This window comes from Oncorhynchus kisutch, linkage group LG5 (genome assembly GCF_002021735.2).
Source record: "Oncorhynchus kisutch isolate 150728-3 linkage group LG5, Okis_V2, whole genome shotgun sequence".
Lineage (NCBI taxonomy): Eukaryota > Metazoa > Chordata > Actinopteri > Salmoniformes > Salmonidae > Oncorhynchus > Oncorhynchus kisutch.
The window spans coordinates 48,180,257-48,201,629 of NC_034178.2; the positions used below are offsets into that span (position 1 = coordinate 48,180,257).

General features: G+C 44.8%; 1 protein-coding gene across 1 annotated transcript in view; it reads right to left on the minus strand.

Annotated features, from left to right (window-relative positions):
* The window catches only part of LOC109891574 (sodium-coupled neutral amino acid transporter 3-like), a 77,026-nt gene extending 55,965 nt beyond the window's left edge, over positions 1 to 21,061 (minus strand). The window contains exon 1 of the mRNA XM_031825233.1: positions 20,854 to 21,061. The gene's annotated coding sequence lies outside the window, so the exon portion shown is untranslated. The remainder of the gene's footprint in view (positions 1 to 20,853) is intronic.
* Positions 21,062 to 21,373: the final 312 nt, after the last annotated feature.

Consider the following 21,373-nt stretch of genomic DNA (forward strand, 5'->3'; position numbering starts at 1 on the left):
ACAGTTAGTTATGAAACGTGCTGGTAGACATTGTGGATGGGCTGAACAGCCATCTGTTTATTCTCATTCTACACACACAGCAATCAGAAGGGTGTGCTTCACACTCATCCACATTGCTATATTCATTTAATTCCACAAATACTTATGTGCGAGGGGGATACGCTGGCACCAGCTGTAATCACCAGCTTTCCTTTCAACCTACTACTTGGCCTTATTTCAGCAGTATAACCATGCTCTTGTGACTGGACTGCTAAATTAAGTACTTAACCAACTGAAACAATCTACAGTACACATGGGACCCTTCAGCTCCACTCTATGTCTATGTGCCTTGAATATTTTGTTTCAAAGTGTAGTCCCAGTCAGTCACAGACCAATACATTGAATGACAGGTGAGGTTGCTGAGACACTAACAGAACACAGAGCCTCAGAGTAAGACACTTCTGATGCTGTAACAGACATCCTCTCACCCTTTCACATCACAGACCTGTGCCCCATGGCTACTGCTCTTGCTATTACATGCCTCTGACTCCCAGTGTGATCCGCCATCTGTGTGAATTGGAGATTAACTGGGAACTCAATTTGTCAGTCTGAGATGTTCCTCATCGCTCTCTCTCTCTCTCTCACTCGTATATTTGAATACTCCCTCCTTTTTCTGTTAATCTGATACATCACACATTACTCATAGAAATGAAGGCTGGAATATAAACATTGTGATGAAGAGAGTGGGAGATACACAGTATTGCAACCACAGCAATAGCTTGGAATCAGGCCCTTATCTGGAAAACAGGCTTCTAACAGGCACACAGAAAATCTGCGGCTGCTTCGCCATGGAAACCAATTTCACGAGCTCCTGACGAACAGTTCCTGTGATGAAGTTGCTTCCAGAGGCAGTTTGGAACTCGGTAATGAGTGTTGCAACCGAAGACAGGCGTTTTTTATACGCTACGCACTTCAGCAATCAGCTGTCACGTTCTGTGAGCTTGTGTGGCATACCACTTTGCGGTTGAGCCGTTGTTGCTCCCATACGTTTCCACTTCAAAATAGCAGCACTTACAGTTGACCAATTTGATGAACTGACTTGCTGAAAAAGTGGCATCCTATGATGCTGCCACGTTGAAATTCACTGAGCTCTTAAGTAAGGCAATTCTACTGCCAAAGTTAATCTATGGATATTGCATGGCTGTGTTTCCAATTTTACACACCTGTCAGCAATGGGTGTGGCTGAAATAGCCATGTTGTAACGGGATTCTTCCGTCGAAGGAGAGGAGGACCAAAATGCAGCGTGGTTGAAATTCATGTTTGTTTTTAATAAGAAAACTATACATGAATAAACTACAAAAACAACAAACGTGTAAACCCGAAACAGTCCCGTGTGGCACAAACACTGACACAGGAGACAATCACCCACAAAACCCAACACCAAACAGGCTACCTAAATAGGGTTCCCAATCAGAGACAATGACTAACACCTTCCTCTGATTGAGAACCATATCAGGCCAAACACAGAAACAGACAAACTAGACACACAACATAGAATGCCCACTCAGATCACACCCTGACCAAACAAAACATAGAAACATACAAAGCAAACTATGGTCAGGGTGTGACAGTACCCCCCCCCCCCCCCCCCCGGGTGCGGACTCCGGACGCAAAACCTGAACCTATTGGGGAGGGTCTGGGTGGGCATCTGTCCGCGGTGGCTCTGGTGCTGGACGTGGCCCCCACTTCACCATAGTCTTAGTCCGCCACATTGTCCACTTCCGTGGCCTCCTAACCACGGCGACCCTTCTAAATGACCCCACTGGACTGAGGGGCAGCTCGGGACAGAGGGGCAGCTCGGGACAGAGGGGTAGCTCCGTACTGGCTGATGACTCTGGCTCTGGCAGATCCTGGCTGACTGGCGGCTCTGGCAGGTCCTGGCTGACTGGCGGCTCTGACTGGCGGCTCTGGCAGATCCTGGCTGATTGGCGGCACTACTGGCAGATCCTGGCTGACTGGCGGATCCTGGCTGACTGGCGGCTCCTGGCTGACTGGCGGCACAGGCGGCTCCTTGCAGACTGGCGGCACTGGCGGCTCCTTGCAGACTGGCGGCACTGGCGGCTCCTTGCAGACTGGCGGCTCCTTGCAGACTGGCGGCACTGGCGGCTCCTTGCAGACTGGCGGTTCAGGACAGACGGGAGACTCTGATGGCGCTGGGCAGACTGGAGACTCCGGCAGGGCTGGAGAGGAGGAAGGCTCCGGCAGCGCTGGACGGAGGAGCTCTGGCGCCTCTGGACTGAGGGGCAGAAGCTCTGGCAGCGCCGGACAGGCGGGAGACACCGGCAGCGCTGGAGAGGAGGAAGGCTCCGGTAACGCTGGACAGGCGGGAGACTCCGGCAGTGCTGGAGAGGAGGAAGGCTCTGGCAGCGCTGGACAGGCGGGAGACTCCGGCAGCGCTGGAGAGGAGGAAGGCTCTGGCAGCGCTGGACAGGCGGGAGACTCCGGCAGCGCTGGAGAGGAGGAAGGCTCCGGCAGCACTGGACAGGTGGGAGCACCTGTAGGGATGAGACGGAGAGACAGCCTGGAGGTGGTACCGGATAGACCGGACCGTGCAGGCGCACTGGAGCTCTTGAGCACCGAGCCTGCCCAACCTTACCTGGTTGAATGCAGGCGAACCGGGGACACCATGCGCAAGGCTGGTGCCATGTAAGCCGGCCCAAGGAGACGCACTGGAGACCAGATGCGTAGAGACGGCTTCATGGCACTTGGCTCGATGCCCACTCTAGCCCGGCCGATACGCTGTGCTGGTATGTACCGCACCGGGCTATGCACCCAGACTGGGGACACCGTGCGCTTCACAGCATAACACGGTGCCTGCCCGGTCTCTCTCGCCCCCCGGTAAGCACAGGAAGTTGGCTCAGGTCTCCTACCTGGCTTCGCCAGACTCCCTGTGTGCCGCCCCCCAAGACATTTTTGGGGCTGACTCTCGGGCTTCCATCCACGCCGCCGTGCTGCCTCCTCATACCAGCACCTCTCCGCCTTCGCAACCTCCAGCTCTTCTTTGGGGCGGCGATATCCTCCTGGCTGTGATTCTGTAACGGGATTCTTCCGTCGAAGGAGAGGAGGACCAAAATGCAGCGTGGTGCAGCGTATCCTTCCTGTTTGGCCCTTTCCTGGGGTGTCCTCAGATGGGGCCACAGTGTCTCCTGACCCCTCCTGTCTCAGCCTCCAGTATTTATGCTGCAGTAGTTTATGTGTCGGGGGGCTAGGGTCAGTTTGTTATATCTGGAGTACTTCTCCTGTCCTATTCGGTGTACTGTGTGAATTTAAGTGTGCTCTCTCTAATTCTCTCTTTCTCTCTCTCGGAGGACCTGAGCCCTAGGACCATGCCTCAGGACTACCTGACATGAAGACTCCTTGCTGTCCCCAGTCCACCTGGCCATGCTGCTGCTCCAGTTTCAACTGTTCTGCCTTATTATTATTGGACCATGCTGGTCATTTATGAACATTTGAACATCTTGGCCATGTTCTGTTATAATCTCCACCCGGCACAGCCAGAAGAGGACTGGCCACCCCACATAGCCTGGTTCCTCTCTAGGTTTCTTCCTAGGTTTTGGCCTTTCTAGGGAGTTTTTCCTAGCCACCGTGCTTCTACACCTGCATTGCTTCCTTTCAATCTTCTACCCAGATTTTATCAGAGATGCAGGCAGCTCAATAGGTATGCTTAGATATGCAGAAAAATATACATATTTTTGACATAGAATTAAACATAATTTTTATGGCAGGAAATAGCTGTTTCAGGTGTTTGAAAAATGCAAAATTGTCCATCTTCTAGGCCTCCATCCAGACCATCTGCCGGCCATCCTCACGTACTTTGTGCTCCCTCAGATTTTTGGGATGCATGACGCCCCTGTATATGTGTGTGTGTGTATGCGGCCTGTGGGCTCAGGGTGTCGGCAGTGTGTGTTTGTGTGTGTTTGAATAGGTGTGTATCTGTGGATGAACTCTAATGCAGCGTGGAGGTGTTTGGAAGGGAGTAGAGCTGAGCTGTGTGGTTCCAGTGTCCTACGGCTGGCTGGTTGGGCTGCGTGAAGAAGGAGCTGCAGCTGGGTGACTGGAAATGTGATTTATTTATAGAGCAACCAGCATCACCTCCTCACGCTAGCTCACATTCTCACACTTTACACCCCATAGGGAGGAAGTGACACTGTAGAATGCTACATCACACTGGTAACAAGACCACAGCACAGCTAGATCAAATAATCAACCAGGAAATGGAGGACACAGGTATGAGGGTCAGCATGTAGAACACAGGTAGAGAACACTGGTAAGAAACATAGGGGGAAATCCTAACGTCCACTTTTAAGTCAAAATGCTCACTTAGTCTCCCATTGATACCAACAATGGATTCAGATAGGATTCGCCCCATTGAGTACAGGTACGAGACTAATGATACATGTAGAAGGATAGAGACCCAGTGGTACAGTATATCAGAGCGAAACTAAGTTGGTCGACAGTGTAAACACAGACCAAAGGACAACAGTTGAGAGGTCAGGTAATATTGGCAGATGGCAGTGTAGGTCACTAGTAGCAGACCAGAAGAAGAGGGCTTAACATATGAGCAGTGTTTCCACAATACAGTGGAATGGCAGACTGAACAGATGATGTAAAACAGGTGAGAGGGACCTGGCTCAGGTGTATTGGTCAGATATAGGTGTTTGTAAATACTGATACCAGGATCAACATTGTCAGAATGAGAACAAGAATTGTGGCTTCATAAGGTAGACGACTGCATCCTTTCCTTCACTTCTTTGTAAAGGAACAAAGACAAATTGTATGGCTGAAAAGGTTTCCACCAGAAAAGGTTTCCATGGATATGTTTCCACTGGAAATGTCGTGACACCTGGAGTCTAAAATCATTTCTCAATAGATTGTATGACTGCTGAACAGATAAGAGGCTAGCTATAACGTGGAACAATTATATGATTGATCAAATATCCCACTGGTTCATGAGTGTGCACTAAGTTCGAGATCACTCTGACAATTATGTGGAAGGACAGATTAAAGATGCTGAGCCTTAATAGCTGCTATACGTCATTCTGTCAGATGTTTAGTAATAAAAAACTATGCTGTGGCAAGCTGTCACAATCCTCACATGGAACATTTAAGGAAAGAACTTGCCTGAAGTACATGAACAGTGTTCTAACTCAAGTTCTAACGGTTTAGTGGAATGTCTGTTCATTCATACAGTACAACAGCTCAATTTCTCTTGTATATTATGTTAGAGTAGGAAGGAAGGATTCAGGTCAAGTGTAAAAAAACACGCAAAAAACACCACTTTAAAACAAACACATAAGTACTGGGAGCCCCCAGTGCCAAGGTGTCCATCCCCCTCTGAAGTTGGTTCATCCAGCTGTACCCCTGCTGTCTCTGGCTCCACACCTCCCGGGCCATCTAGAGGTGTGAAGAGGAAGAGGGGAAGTGTGCCACCCACTAACAGAGGGACAGAAGGGCATGGCACACCGTCCTAGAAGATGATGTGGAGCCACCACAATCAACGTTTAGGCCGAAAAGGAAGCCAGGACCTCAGGTGAACCCGACCTCCACTTACACCCCCCTTCAGCTTTTTCAACTGTTTTTTTACACCATCTGTTGTAGGTTCGCTCGTGTCCAACACAAATAAGAATGGGAAGAAGAAACAAGCAGGCAAAAAGGTAGCATGGAAGCCCATATCCATGTCAGATCTTTTCTGCTACCTTTCACTTGTTATCTACATGGGGCTGGTGAAGCTGAAAACCCTGAAGGACTACTGGAAAACGTCATCTCTGTTCCAACTGCCTTTCCCCATGACTGTTATGTCCTGCAAAAGGTTTCTGATTATTTCACAGGCGCTTCACATCAGTGACCCAAAGGTTGATGAAGAGAATGAGAAGAAGAGAGGCACAGCAGCGTTTGATAGACTGTGCAAGATCAAACCGCTCTACCACAGCATTGTTGAGGCCTGCAAGACGTACTTTCAGCCAGCCCAGAACGTGTCAATCGATGAGAGGATGGTAGCCTCAAAGGCCAGAATTGGCCTCAAACAATACATGAGAAACAAACCAACCAAGTGGGGTTACAAGCTGTTTGTTTTGGCTGATTCTGTGTGTGCCTACACATGCAATTTCTTTGTCTACGAGGGGAAGAACAGTTTTGCTACCGGTAAGGGACTCAGCTATGACTCTGTAATGGAGTTATTGGATTTTCAACTGCTAGGGAAGGGCTACAAACTGTTTGTGGATAACTTCTACACAAGCCCTACCCTGTTTGCAGACCTAAGGAAGCTGGATGTGTGGGCTTGTGGCACCATTCGTACCAACAGGGTGGGCTTTCCGAAGAAGAAGGTGAACGACATGCCTAAGCGGGCTGAGCATGCGATGGATCCGTGAAGATGGCCTGCTTTTTGTAAAGTGGATGGATACCAGAGAGGTGGTGATGTGCTCCACTATCCACAAGTCCTTCAGTGGGGATCATGTTGTCAGGCGTGTGAAGGACGGTGCCGGGGCATGGACCACCAAAAATGTCCCCATTCCAACTGCAGTGAAGGACTACAACAAGAGCATGGGAGGAGTCGACCTTTCGGACGCGCTAATCGGCTACTACAATGTTCTCCACAAGACAATGAAATGGTACAAGACCTTCTTCTATCATTTCATCGACATCGCCGTAGTGAATGCATTCATCCTACACAAGGAAATGGCGAAGAGCTGTGGAAAGCCCTTCCTCTCACAGAAAGCCTTCAGAGAGCAGCTCATCAGGGAGCTTGCTGGCTACAGCACCACTGCACCAAGCCCTGTCTCTTCTGCTCCTGCCACAGGTGTTCATCTGCCCAAATATATTTGTGCAGGCATGGATGTGCCTAAGTGCCAAAAGGGCACAGCATGGAGGCGTTGCTGTGTTGTTTGCAAGATGAAGTCTCCCATCACATGCAGCACATGCTCAGTGACCCTCTGCTTTACATCAGAGAGAGACTGCTATGGCATCTGGCATCAGCAGCAGAACATTGTCTAGAGTTTTGGCAATGTTGGTGGGGTTATATGGCAAAGTGGGTCTGCGGTCTAGCTGAGAACACCAGTCTGCAGTCTAGCTGAGAACACCAGTCTGCAGTCTAGCTGAGAACACCAGTCTGCAGTCTAGCTGAGAACACCAGTCTGCAGTCTAGCTGAGAACACCAGTCTGCAGTCTAGCTGAGAACACCAGTCTGCAGTCTAGCTGAGAACACCAGTCTGCAGTCTAGCTGAGAACACCAGTCTGCAGTCTAGCTGAGAACACCAGTCTGCAGTCTAGCTGAGCTAGGGTCAGTATGTTATATCTGGAGTATTTTTCCTGTCTTATCCGGTGTCTTGTGTGAATTTAAGTCTGCTCTCTTTCTCTCCTTCTTTCTCTCGGTGGACTTGAACCCCTGGGACCATGCTTCAGGACTACCTGACATGATGATTGCTGTCCCCAGTCCACCTGGCCTTGCCGCTGTTCCAGTTTCAACTGTTCTGCCTGCGGCTATGGAACCCTAAACTGTACATTTTTTCTCTTGAGGTGCTGTCCTGTTGCACACTCTACAAACACTGTGATCTCCACCCGGCACAGCCAGAAGAGGACTGGCCACCCCTCATTGCCTTGTTTCTTCCTAGGTTTTTGCCTTTCTAGGTTGTTTTTCCTAGCCAACGTGCTTCTACACCTGCATTGCTTGCTGTTTGGGGTTTTAGGCTGGGGCTATATAAATAGATTTGATAGAGGACTGAGGGTGTGTAAAAGTGTGTAAATAGTTACCCATGTTACCCAAAATGTGTACTTCACCAATTTGGCCACTTGGGTACATTTGGGCTACTTGTGTGGGACACCTGGTGTGGGACACCTTCATGATAAATGTTATGTAGCACACTCATTTTGGAAGTTATTATTCTGAAATTTTGCACAAGTACTGTTGCCCTCTTAATGTTTTCAATAAAATTGTCCCCATGGTCTTATCTGAATTTTTGTTTTATCTTGTTCATTTGAAAGATGATGATACAAAAATAAAATAGATAAAACGCTCTATTGTGTGTTATTCTCCTACATTCAATTCACATTTACACAAACTTCAGAGTGTTTTCTTTCAAATGGTACCAAGAATATGCATATCCTTGGTTCTGTGCCTGAGCTACAGGCAGTTAGATTTGGGTATGTCTTCAGGCGGAAATTGCACAAAGTAGGGGGGTAGTTCTAAGAGGTTTTTAATCGTTTCCGACACAGAAAATGTACCATAGCTCAAATTTCCTCAAGAAATTGATCAGTCTTCGCCAAACAGGTAAGACTGTACCAACGTCAGAAGTACTTCCTATAAGTTCACAGGGCCAGCCGGCTATATAGTTTACACTGTGGCTCCAAATATCCATAGCACGAGTCAGCTTGTTTGTGGCACTGGGCAGGATGCTTGGCATAAATGAGAGCATTGGCAAAGCAGTATCAGGCATGGACCCATGAGGAAACCTCCATATGGCTAGATGGTATGCTTGTGTCAGCTGTGAAAATGGCAGAGGATAGTCAGCACATGGGCTTGTAGCCTGTATGTATGGCTGAGGCTCCTCCTGCACCACTCAGTGCCAGCTCATCCTTATATCAGTCATGTGGCCCCAAACAAAGGAGCAAATTCTGCTGGTTCCCCCACATCCTCTCTATTTATTTATGTTTAACCTTTATTTAACTGGGCAAGTCAGTTAAGAACAAATTCTTATTTACAATGGCAGCCTAGAAACAGTGGGTTATCTGCCTTGTTCAGGGACAGAATGATTTTTACTTTGTCAGTTTAGGGATTAGAACTAGCAACCTTTCAGTTACTGCCCCAATGCCTAGGCTACCTAGGCTACCTGCCACCCCTACTCTAGCACATGGATGAGGAGAGAGATTATCTCAGGGTCAACCATCCAGCTGGAAATTCAGCGAGTGGCCTCCACCATGGTTCAGCAGCGTGGACCCAGCTACACCACATGCCATGGTACCAGGTGGGTCTAGGGCTAGGCTAACTCCACTGTCATGGGACTTGTGAGCACAAGGGCTTTATGTTCAATTCTTTCAAAAGCATTTATAGTTCACAAAACAGCTGAGATAAGTACTAGGCCTCCATTCTAAGAACTGTGAGATGTGTGCCATAGCCCTAAATTAGAACCCCAAACAAAGCTCTGGCTCAGCTCAGACCATTCTATTTAAGCCCTGTTTCCACTGGCACTTAAAATTAGGGCCAAATTAAGACCAAATTCGAGCTGGCTTCGAATGGAATTTTCAAATTTGAGCTGGGTCGAGGGAAACCTGGGCCAGCGCAGCCCAGTTTCACAACTGGTGCCAGCTCGATTAGAATTTGGGTTGGTGATGCCTTTACTATGAAACCACCAGCTGATCACTGCTGGATGCTGACACATTTAGCTAGCTCGTCTGGGTTTTTTGCTGTTAGCACACTGACAAGCAGTACTGCAGTAGTCAGTCATGACAGAAATTACACCATAGCACTGCTTCCTGGTCATGATTTGTTTTTCTTAGTGACTCGTTCATTTTGTCTTTTGTTTGACCTTCTGGACGGCTTTCAATAGTTACCACAGCCACAAAGTCAGAATTGGCTATTATGGTAACAATTTATGAAAAAATCTGATTTTTATAAGATAAATTGTAGAAATAGGTAGGGCTTATGACTTTGTGGCTGTGGTAACCAGTGACGACCCTGCCGGCCGCAATTACTACATCAGGATTAATACGCACTCCTCAGGCTCCGAGACATGGTCCGACCAAATGTAAAATAGATCATGCTGCAGTCAGCAACAACAGCATAGAGAAGAAAAATACCTATTTAGAACTGGTAATTGATCACATGGTGCAAGACTGAATGCAATGAATTCATTACTATTTTGTAGAACCAAAACATATTGTGCTTATCTACCTCATGTCAGTCAAGCAATGCATTCCGTCAAGAGTTGTTCACAATCTAGTCCGGTTGAGGCCACAACTAGATCTTGTTTCAAATGTATCAATAAATAATATTGTTTGTATGCCTAGCAATCAACAAATTTACATTGTTTAAAGCACACAAGTCTCAGTCACAAATTACCAGGGCGGGCCAACCTTTAGGCAGCCACTATGGCAACAGATTGATGAGGGCGGCCTTTTCCTTGCTAAACTGAAAAAGGCGCACCTCCAACAACACATAAAACCAAATGTTATTTGTCACATGCGCCGAATACACTGGTGTAGACTTTACCGTGAAATGCTTGCTTACGAGCCCCCCAACGATGCACAGTTTACCCCTTCAATGCATACGATCACATATTTGTGATCATAGTTGACTGGTCCCTGCTACATACCATCACAAATATGTGATTGGAACAGCAGCAACAGAATATATGATGCAACAAACCTGTCTAAACAGCATTGTTGTCTGAAAAGCATCTAAACAATGTTTTGTACTGCTGGGAAATAAAGCTATTCACAACTTTATTCCTAAATTTCACCTTTTACTGTAAAAGACAAATGCGAACTACATCATCCAAACATCACACGGAACACATCCACAGCCAAACTCATCCCATAAACCAGTCTCAATAAGGTTGCGCTGACAAAAAACAAATCATAAGTTAGCGACCTAACCGCTAGACTTGTTAAGAATGTACCACAACTCTGGTGAGCACACCAGAGAAATGTAATATTGTTTAGAGAAGAGATGCATGTCAGCTAAGCTAACAGCAGCTACATTTTTGTTTATGTTTGAAAAGAGAAAATTCCCTAATCCCAGAATGCAATTCACTACAAGACGCTAATAAATAAAGTCAAAGTCAAAGCCCATTGCCTGAAAAATATGAATGTAGTTTGGCCACTTTTCAGCATTTTACAAATCTTCGATGTACTTGTACACAGTGCATACAAGAACTAGAGCACATGACTTGACAAGTCATTTACCATTTTTGACAAATCACAAAGCAAATAAAATGTTATCACCTCACAGATCCTCACCCCAAATACAAGCCTACTACCTAGCCTAACCATAGCGCGAAAAGAGGGATGAAACCATTTTGGGGGGTTTCATTTCATTTGTGTTGGGTGTTTTTGTAACGTACTGGGCGTAGTGGGTGCGAAGTCAGGCACAGGAAGCAGAGAGTACAGGGTAGTGCTTTTTATTGCACACACAGCGAACATAAGCCACCCCACGAAACACAGAGCGCACACAAAACAAATGCCTCAAACACGGGGACTCAAACAGTCCGGAGAAAAGCCCACGAACAAAACACGTCAACATCAAACGTGCACAGTAGGAACACAAAACAATCGCGCACAAAGAGCAGGCGGGCCTACTGGCTAACATAGCCCGACTAATCAGTCTACACACAAAACAGGTGAAACCAATAAACAGAAAGGGGAAAATGGTTCAATGGCAGCTAGTAGGCCGGTGACGACGACCGCTGAGCGCCACCCGAACAGGAAGGAGAGCCACCTTCGGTAGGAGTCGTGACAGTTTTTTGTCCATGGGTGATAGAATCGGTGGAAGATAGCTTGGGGGGATATAATGCAGGAAATATTACTATGATGGGGGAATTATCAATAAATGGGGGGCAAACACAGGGCAAGTTTATACACTGAATAAAAATAAACCCTGGAAAGGGGGGTATGAGCTGGCAACCCTGAGGTACCATAGTTACAATCTGATACCTCGTTCAAAACAACTGGGAACTTGGAAATCTACAACTTCCACTTCAATGCGTTCAAGACAACTGGGAACTGTGAAAAAACATGCTCTAACTGGAGAAAATCTTTTCATCAATCTTGGAATTCCAACTCGGGAACTTAGGCCTCTTTCTAGGGCTCTGACCTTCCGACCTGAAGATCACTGACATCATGATTTGACCTCGTATTGAAAGCACCATAAGTTAGTCGAGTGAACTATCCCTTGTTATAACATCTTTGGTCTGATAGACGCTTACGTGACAACCATAATGCATTGTATGATGTCAACAAACATGGCGCCGCACATTGCTGGAAAATAGCTTAGCATTAGCTCATCATAATCAGTACAATCTTCAAAAAATTATTTTACACACATCATATGTGTCCATTACAATTCGTGCAGGAATCGGAACGCATGACTTGTCGCCAGTACTTGAAAACGTGAATAAAACATACATACATGCGTTATGCTACAGTAGAAACAAGAACACGATATACAGAAAATAAGGTACTTACTTTGATAGGAATGCACACATGTCCAAAGATATTATTTGTAAGGAAAACAACAATGAAGGCAATACGGCCACCAGCCAGAAAATGTGCCAGGGCGCAAAGGTTTGTGCAAAGTCTGTTCTGACTGGAGATGCGCAATGTCTTCATACTTAATGTGGGGAAACATTGGGGAAGTGCTTGGGCTCTCGATGAAGAGAGAAGTTTGCCCAGCTCAGTAAAGATCTCAAACATAAATTGTCAGCAATAGTGAAATGAGCTACTTCTTATGTGAATTAATGAGGAGGCGCAACACTCCTCAATTCAAACTGTTGTCAGAAAATAAAACTTGTTCGAAAATAATTTGAAATGTAGAAGTTGAAACATAGCCTATAGATAATTAGCAGGCAGCGTGTCTTGGTTTGAGGGCAGCGCGGGTTAACTGTCCTGTTGCGTAACATGCATAAAATAAACTCACATTGGGGCAACCGTTAGAGATATTTGGAACTCACATGTGAAAAGCTTTAAAAATATAATACAAATAAAATAGTAACACAAGAGAAATAAAATAAAATACACAAGAATGGAGCTAAACTCAGCAAAAAAAAGAAATGTCCCCTTTTCTGGACCCTGTCTTTCAAAGATAATTCGTAAAAATCCAAATAACTTCACAGATCTTCATTGAAAAGGGTTTAAACACTGTTTCCCATGCTTCTTCAATGAACCATAAACAATTAATGAACTTGCACTTGTGGAACGGTCGTTAAGACACTAACAGCTTACAGACGGTAAGCAATTAAGGTCACAGTTATGAAATCTTAGGACACTAAAGAGGCCTTTCTACCGACTCAAGGTCCCTGCTCATCTGCGTGAATGTGCCTTTGGCATGCTGCAAGGAGGCATGAGGACTGCAGATGTGGCCAGGGCAATAAATTGCAATGTCTGTACTGTAAGACGCCTAAAACAGCGCTACAGGGAGACAGGACGGACAGCTGATCATCCTCGCAGTGGCAGACCACGTGTAACAACACCTACACAGGATACGTACATCCGAACATCACACCTGCAGGACAGGTACAGGATGGCAACAACAACTGTCCGAGTTACACCAGGAACGCACAATCTCTTCATCAGTGCTCAGACTGTCCGCAATAGGCTGAGAGAGGCTGGACTGAGGGCTTGTAGGCCTGTGTTAAGGCAGGTCCTCACCAGACATCACCGGCAACAATGTCGACTATGGGCAAAAACCCACCGACGCAGGACCAGACAGGACTGGCAAAAAGTGGTCTTCACTGAGGAGTCGCGGTTTTGTCTCACCAGGGGTGATGGTCGGATTCGCGTTTATCGTCGAAGGAATGAGCGTTACACCGAGGCCTGTACTCTGGAGTGGGATCGATTTGGTGGTGGAGGGTCCGTCATGGTCTGGGGCGGTGTGTCACAACATCATCGGACTGAGCTTGTTGTCATTGCAGGCAATCTCAACGCTGTGCGTTACAGGGAAGACATCCTCCTCCCTCATGTGGTACCCTTCCTGCAGGCTCATCCTGACATGACCCTCCAGCATGAACATGCCACCAGCCATACTGCTCGTTCTGTGTGTGATTTCCTGCAAGACGGGAATGTCAGTGTTCTGCCAAGGCCAGCGAAGAGCCTGGATCTCAATCCCATTGAGCATGTCTGGGACCTGTTGGATCGGAGGGGGATGGCTAGGGCCATTCCCCCCAGAAATGTCCGGGAACTTGCAGGTGCCTTGGTGGAAGAGTGGGGAAACATCTCACAGCAAGGACTGGCAAATCTGGTGCAGTCCATGAGGAGGAGATGCACTGCAGTACTTAATGCAGCTGGTGGCCACACCAGATACTGACAGTTGTTTTTAATTTTGAACCTCCCTTTATTCAATTTCTGTTAGTCACATGTCTGTGGAATTTGTTCAGTTTATTTCTCAGTTGCTGAATCTTGTTATGTTCATACAAATATTTACACATGTTAAGTTTGCTGAAAGTAAACGCAGTTGACAGTGAGAGGACGTTTCTTTTTTTGCTGAGTATAGTACCAGATCAATGTGCAGAGGTACAAGGTATTTGAGGTAGATACAGTATGAACCTGAAAGCAGGGTAAAGTGACTTGGCATCAAGATAGATCGTACTAAGAGTAAAATGATGAGTGTATGCATGTGTGTGTGTGTGTAATGTGTGTGTGTGTATGTGTTGTGTCAGTATGCATGTGTGTGCGTATGTAGTGTATGTGAATGTGTGTGGGTTTTGTGTAGGAGTGCCAATGTAGTGTGTGTGAGTGAATGTGTATATGGTGTGTATATACAGTGTATAAACCTCACGTAATTCTGCCTAAAAACAATTACTATTTACAGTGCCTTGCGAAAGTATTCGGCCCCCTTGAACTTTGCGACCTTTTGCCACATTTCAGGCTTCAAACATAAAGATATAAAACTGTATTTTTTGTGAAGAATCAACAACAAGTGGGACACAATCATGAAGTGGAACGACATTTATTGGATATTTCAAACTTTTTTAACAAATCAAAAACTGAAAAATTTGGCGTGCAAAATTATTCAGCCCCTTTACTTTCAGTGCAGAAAACTCTCTCCAGAAGTTCAGTGAGGATCTCTGAATGATCCAATGTTGACCTAAATGACTAATGATGATAAATACAATCCACCTGTGTGTAATCAAGTCTCCGTATAAATGCACCTGCACTGTGATAGTCTCAGAGGTCCGTTAAAAGCGCAGAGAGCATCATGAAGAACAAGGAACACACCAGGCAGGTCCGAGATACTGTTGTGAAGAAGTTTAAAGCCGGATTTGGATACAAAAAGATTTCCCAAGCTTTAAACATCCCAAGGAGCACTGTGCAAGCGATAATATTGAAATGGAAGGAGTATCAGACCACTGCAAATCTACCAAGACCTGGCCGTCCCTCTAAACTTTCAGCTCATACAAGGAGAAGACTGATCAGAGATGCAGCCAAGAGGCCCATGATCACTCTGGATGAACTGCAGAGATCTACAGCTGAGGTGAGAGACTCTGTCCATAGGACAACAATCAGTCGTATATTGCACAAATCTGGCCTTTATGGAAGAGTGGCAAGAAGAAAGCTATTTCTTAAAGATATCCATAAAAAGTGTGGTTTCAAGTTTGCCACAAGCCACCTGGGAGACACACCAAACATGTGGAAGAAGGTGCTCTGGTCAGATGAAACCAAAATTGAACTTTTTGGCAACAATGCAAAACATTATGTTTGGCGTAAAAGCAACACAGCTCATCACCCTGAACACACCATCCCCACTGTCAAACATGGTGGTGGCAGCATCATGGTTTGGGCCTGCTTTTCTTCAGCAGGGACAGGGAAGATGGTTAAAATTGATGGGAAGATGGATGGAGCCAAATACAGGACCATTCTGGAAGAAAACCTGATGGAGTCTGCAAAAGACCTGAGACTGGGACGGAGATTTGTCTTCCAACAAGACAATGATCCAAAACATAAAGCAAAATCTACAATGGAATGGTTCAAAAATAAACATATCCAGGTGTTAGAATGGCCAAGTCAAAGTCCAGACCTGAATCCAATCGAGAATCTGTGGAAAGAACTGAAAACTGCTGTTCACAAATGCTCTCCATCCAACCTCACTGAGCTCGAGCTGTTTTGCAAGGAGGAATGGGAAAACATTTCAGTCTCTCGATGTGCAAAACTGATAGAGACATACCCCAAGCGACTTACAGCTGTAATCGCAGCAAAAGGTGGCGCTACAAAGTATTAACTTAAGGGGGCTGAATAATTTTGCACGCCCAATTTTTCAGTTTTTGATTTGTTAAAAAAGTTATCCAATAAATGTCATTCCACTTCATGATTATGTCCCACTTGTTGTTGATTCTTCACAAAAAAATACAGTTTTATATCTTTATGTTTGAAGCCTGAAATGTGGCAAAAGGTCGCAAAGTTCAAGGGGGCCGAATACTTTCGCAAGGCACTGTATCTCTAGGAGTGGCATATGGGCTTTTTCGGTGAGAGTTGATGTCGCCCTGTGATAAGAAGTGGCCACTTTGTCAAAGGCAGGGGAGCAAAATATTTTGATTGTCCATTCCCAGCACGCCTCTCCGGGGTGCTGTTGGAGAGACGCATCGCTGTGGTGCTCCACCAACGTTCCGTCAGAAAATCATGTAACAGAAATGTACATTTTAGTCATTTAGCAGACACTCTTAACCAGAGTGACTTACAAGAGCAATTAGGGTTAAGTGCCTTGTTCAAGGGAACATCAACAGATTTTTCACATAGTCAGCTCAGTGATTCAAACCAGCAATCTTTCAGTTACTGGCCCCGTGCTTTTAATCTCTAGGCTATATAGCAGATATAGCCTATGGTAGAAAGAGTATGTGGTTTTTCCTGGAGATAATGAGTCAGACACTTTACATGTAATGAGACAGACGCTACAGATACTTTTTTACATGTAATTAGACAGACACTACAGACACTTTTGTACATATAATGAGACAGACACTACAGACACTTTACATGTAATGAGACAGACACTTTTTACATGTAATGAGACAGACACTTTTTACAACAAGCACATTTCTCAGATCAAATAGCCTAACCTAAATGGTGCCCAATCATATAAAACTGACGTTGTGTGCTGACGTTAACAAACACCATATCCTAAAAACAGGACTGGTCAAAGTAAAATAGACAGTATGGAATGGACAATCAGGCTACTCACAACTGTTGTCCAGGAGTTTCACCCCGTGGGCTAAATTGTCATGATCAGTGGTTTCAAGTTTCTATCAGTCATTTTTTGTTGAGCTGGTCATAGTGGGGGGAAAAAGAATACTTCTGCATTTCCCGCTGTTCTCATTGCAAATAGGCTCAGGATAACTCCTGATAAACAGGTAGCTGATATTTAAAGCTTAAATAGCCAACTTGATTTGTCACAGGAATCAGGATTAAAAAAGCCATTGCAACTGCCTGTTTGCAAATGGTAGGACATTCATAAAATTCCATTGCAAGTGACACTGTAGGTTACACCCCAATAAGCACGGACTAACGCCAACTATTTGTTAGCTTAGCTGAAACAAATAGATTAGTACCTCTCCTCACTGATGTCACAATGAGGCCATTGACATAGCAGAGGGGTAAGAGCATGTCTCTGAGTCTGGCCTACTTCTAATTCTAGCCCTGCATCCTGTGCCTAATAGACACCCTGATCACTGCTGAGTGAAAGAGCGTAACTCTGGATGTCCTCCATCAATGCACTCTTACGCACTTCCTCAGATGTTAAATTGAACAGATGAGTGACATAACTTGATACAAACACATGAGCTGATGCAGTGGCCTCAATTTCCAAAACTCAGACAAGATTTAGCCCGGTCTATTAGACTGTGGTTGTGAAACAGCTTTATGAAATAGAAGTTGTGACATTGTGTGGTGGACCCGGAGGCATTCCCACAACCAAATTAGACACATTTCATTTGAGGTTTTCATCATTTTATCTTTAGCAAATCTAAAAGTGTGTGTTCTGGGTATTCTAAGACTATGTGAAAGTAAGAGTCTCAAACACCCTTTTAAAACTGCTCAAATAAGGCCAAAGATCTTTGAGTGGATGCTCTTACAAACCCGGACTGATGCCATGCACATTTCCAAAGAAAAGCTAACCACCTGTTCAAAATATTTTATTTTACTACCTTCCTAATCTTGGTAGCTCAGACAATTAAAAAGATTACAGGTAGTTTTCCCTCTCAGACTAGGGATTTACAAAGTACTTCAATGTACAAACAGAACTTATAAAAGAGTTTGGTTTTCATAGCTGAGGATTTCTCTAATGCGCCTTGACTATATCTGATCAGACATACTTGTAGGTTTAATAGGTTAGAATCCTGAGATGTTCCTTATCATTCTGATACACTTTGAAAGCTCCTGAGTTGAATTGAACAGGAGCCCACAGTAAGCAGTGGCTGGATTTAACTATGTGGGGAAACAAAAGTTATTAACATGTTATAACATAAGTAATAACCACACCAATCGTAAAGCTCTCCAATGTAGTTTCTACCACACATTTCTGACCTGGCTGCAGGTAACCATCATATTACGGTGAGGGGCGTTGTGAGTATAAAATGAATTTGTTGTTGAAGTTGATGTTCCCATCATTTCATTAATTCAGCGAGACAAAGCAAATCACAGCATCAAAACACTTGACAAGACAGTGGCTTATGTCTTCCCACAGTCTACATCTCTGGGCCTCAAGTCTCTGTAGGGGAGTTCAGTCTTCCTGCATTGCATGAGTTCAAAAATGTCAAATGTAATTCATTTCATGTTGACTTGTTATTCCTGCAGAGGTAGAGCAATACATGCAGGCAGGAGGGGGATACATTACAAAGGTAGAAAATAATTTGACACAATATGATAGGGATAGAGTGAACCCCTCTACCTACTTAGCAGGCCATTAACTCTCACACCACCATAGTGAAGATGATATACAAGGAGCTTTAATGTGGGATTCCATTACATGAACAGCACAAACCAAATGCACTTAAGTTTGAGATTCAGAGCGAGCATGGAAAACCATCTGTGAAACAATTATCCTACTAAGGCACTCACTACTAGGTAATTATTACAATACTTGGACTGTGATTCAAGTCATACTGCAAATGTGTATCAAACAAGGTAATAGAGAGAAAAACTGAAAAACACTTGTCAGCCGAGTTTAATTATGTCACATGGATAACAACTCACAAAATGGGAAAAGGATGACACTCTCTCTCTCAATCTCTGAGGGGGGGGGGCAAATTAGGGTTTTGTAGGTGGGGCCTTGAGTGCCTTGCTCAAGGGCACTGACAGATTTTTCACATTGTAAGCTCAGGTATTCGAACCAGCTACCTTTCGGTTACTGGCCCAAAGCTCTAACCGCTAGGCTACCTGCCGCCCAGTCAGTTACAAAATTACAAAAAGTAATGTTCACAGTCAAACATGTCACTCTCAAAGGATGAAAATCAAACCACTGATCCAATAAGTCTACACACCAAATACATTAATATTATATGCTACTAAGTTGAGCTCAATCAAAAACGACGCTACATAAACACACACACACACACACACACACACACACACACTTGTGTGAATCTGTAGTTCAAAGCACACAGCTCTGGCTGGAGCATTCAGTCCGCTCAGCAGTAAGCCAGTGCTCTGGAGTGGGGGTGGGGGCTTGTCACGGTCTGACCATCGTTCGTATGTGTTTTCCTTGTTTTAGTGTTGGTCAGGACGTGAGCTGGGTGGGCATTCTATGTTTTGTGTCTGGTTTGTCTATTTCTATGTTTGGCCTGATATGGTTCTCAATCAGAGGCAGGTGTTAGTCATTGTCTCTGATTGGGAACCATATTTAGTTAGCCTGTTTTGTGTTGGGTTTTGTGGGTGATTGTTCCTGTCTCTGTGTTTACACCAGATAGGACTGTTTAGGTTTTCACTTTTGTTGTTTTGTTTAGTCTGTTCATGTATAGTCGTCTTTATTAAAAACATGAATAACCACCACGCTGCATTTTGGTCCGCCTCTCTTTCACCAGAAGAAAACCCTTACAGGGCTGGAGGGGGAGAAGGTGAGGGTGGAGAGAGTGAGACAGAGCATGACTCACTGACGAGCCAGCTTTTTCAAATATAGAAACAGTAGTCTTGACAAGCCGACAGAACAGTAACTCACGCCTGCTCCCTCCTGTCAGCTCCAGCAAACACAGTAGTCTCACCTGCTGCCCTCCCTACAAATAGCCCTCAGAAGGGGCTCCGCCCTCTGGGGCTTCTCAGCAACCCAGGTGTATCTAGAAATGCTTGTTATCTGTCTAATGCATAGTGACCCAGAGTTACAGGGTGGGGGGTGTACAATGGATAATACAACTCAACACACCATATAAAAACGTGTTCCTAAATGCACTATAGGCTTCTGTTGTAGGCTATGTCAATTACAGGGGCCTGATTTGCAAAGGGCAAATTAAAACTTTATTGGACTGGCCTATATGATAATAGCGGAATGTCTACCAATAATCAGCTATAGTATATGCTAGGTTTAAGTAGTAAACGAGAAGGGGGATACGGTTAGCCTATTAAAAATGCCACAGCATCTATTGAAGTGTCGAAGAAATGTGGCAAATATGCCACATGCTGAATACAGACATTTGTATAACATAAACTAATGGCGAATAAAGTATGAACGATCACTAGCTGTCTTTTTCTGAACTAGAATTTGAAATTGTAGATGAGGAAGGCATTATCACCCAGCGTGGCTGCGCAAGTTACAGTATCACCTGGCGAAAGAGCAAGATCCACGAGCACTGTCTGAGAACTGTTACTTCAGTAATATAACGCCACAATAATGTAACAATGTAACAAGAATGTAACAGCACTTTTTAGGTAAAAGTAATTCGATAAGATATGTCTTACATTTCAAAAAATGTTTCACAGTATTATTTTTCATTGGAGCGACCATTTGGCTCTAGGTGGCAATCCTATTCGATAACAGGTTCATAATATGAATAGTTGTGACAGTTTGATAGCTATATTTATTCTATATTCAGTAGACCACAAAGGGAATGACGAGGTTGACGAATAGCCGACTATGAATATGAAAATACATTCATTCCACTGAAAATTGACAGTGAATAATAATCTTACCAGAGAGAACTAGAGTGCCACTGTGCCAACTCCGGATATCTCCACACGGATCTTTCCTCCGCTGCTTTACTGTTTTTCCTTCATCTAGTGGCTTCTCTTCTTTCTGTTACCTGTTAAATGGCAAAAAAGTATGTATATATATATCGTGGTCCCTGTTCGCTCCTTCTCAAATGCTATGTAAATGTCATGTGTTCACGAGTAAAATTCTCCTGATCTCTTAAAAGTGGGATGTCGAGTGGGTCCAGGGTCCGCCTACTGCATGCAACCTCCAATCAATTGGTTCTCTCAATTGCGGTTCCCAGAACACAACAAAATTACATGCATGCACTGTGCTTGCCACATACAGTAGCAGCCTACATTTCTTTCTTTGTTCTGCACTTTAATTGGACGTTGAATAAACTATACAGAAATAATGATATCCATATGCATGGTTGGTTTTTGATACATTTTTCTATTTTCTCACCAATGTAGGCTAAATCAAGATGTAGTTGCATGATTACTAAACTGCATCGTAGATCAT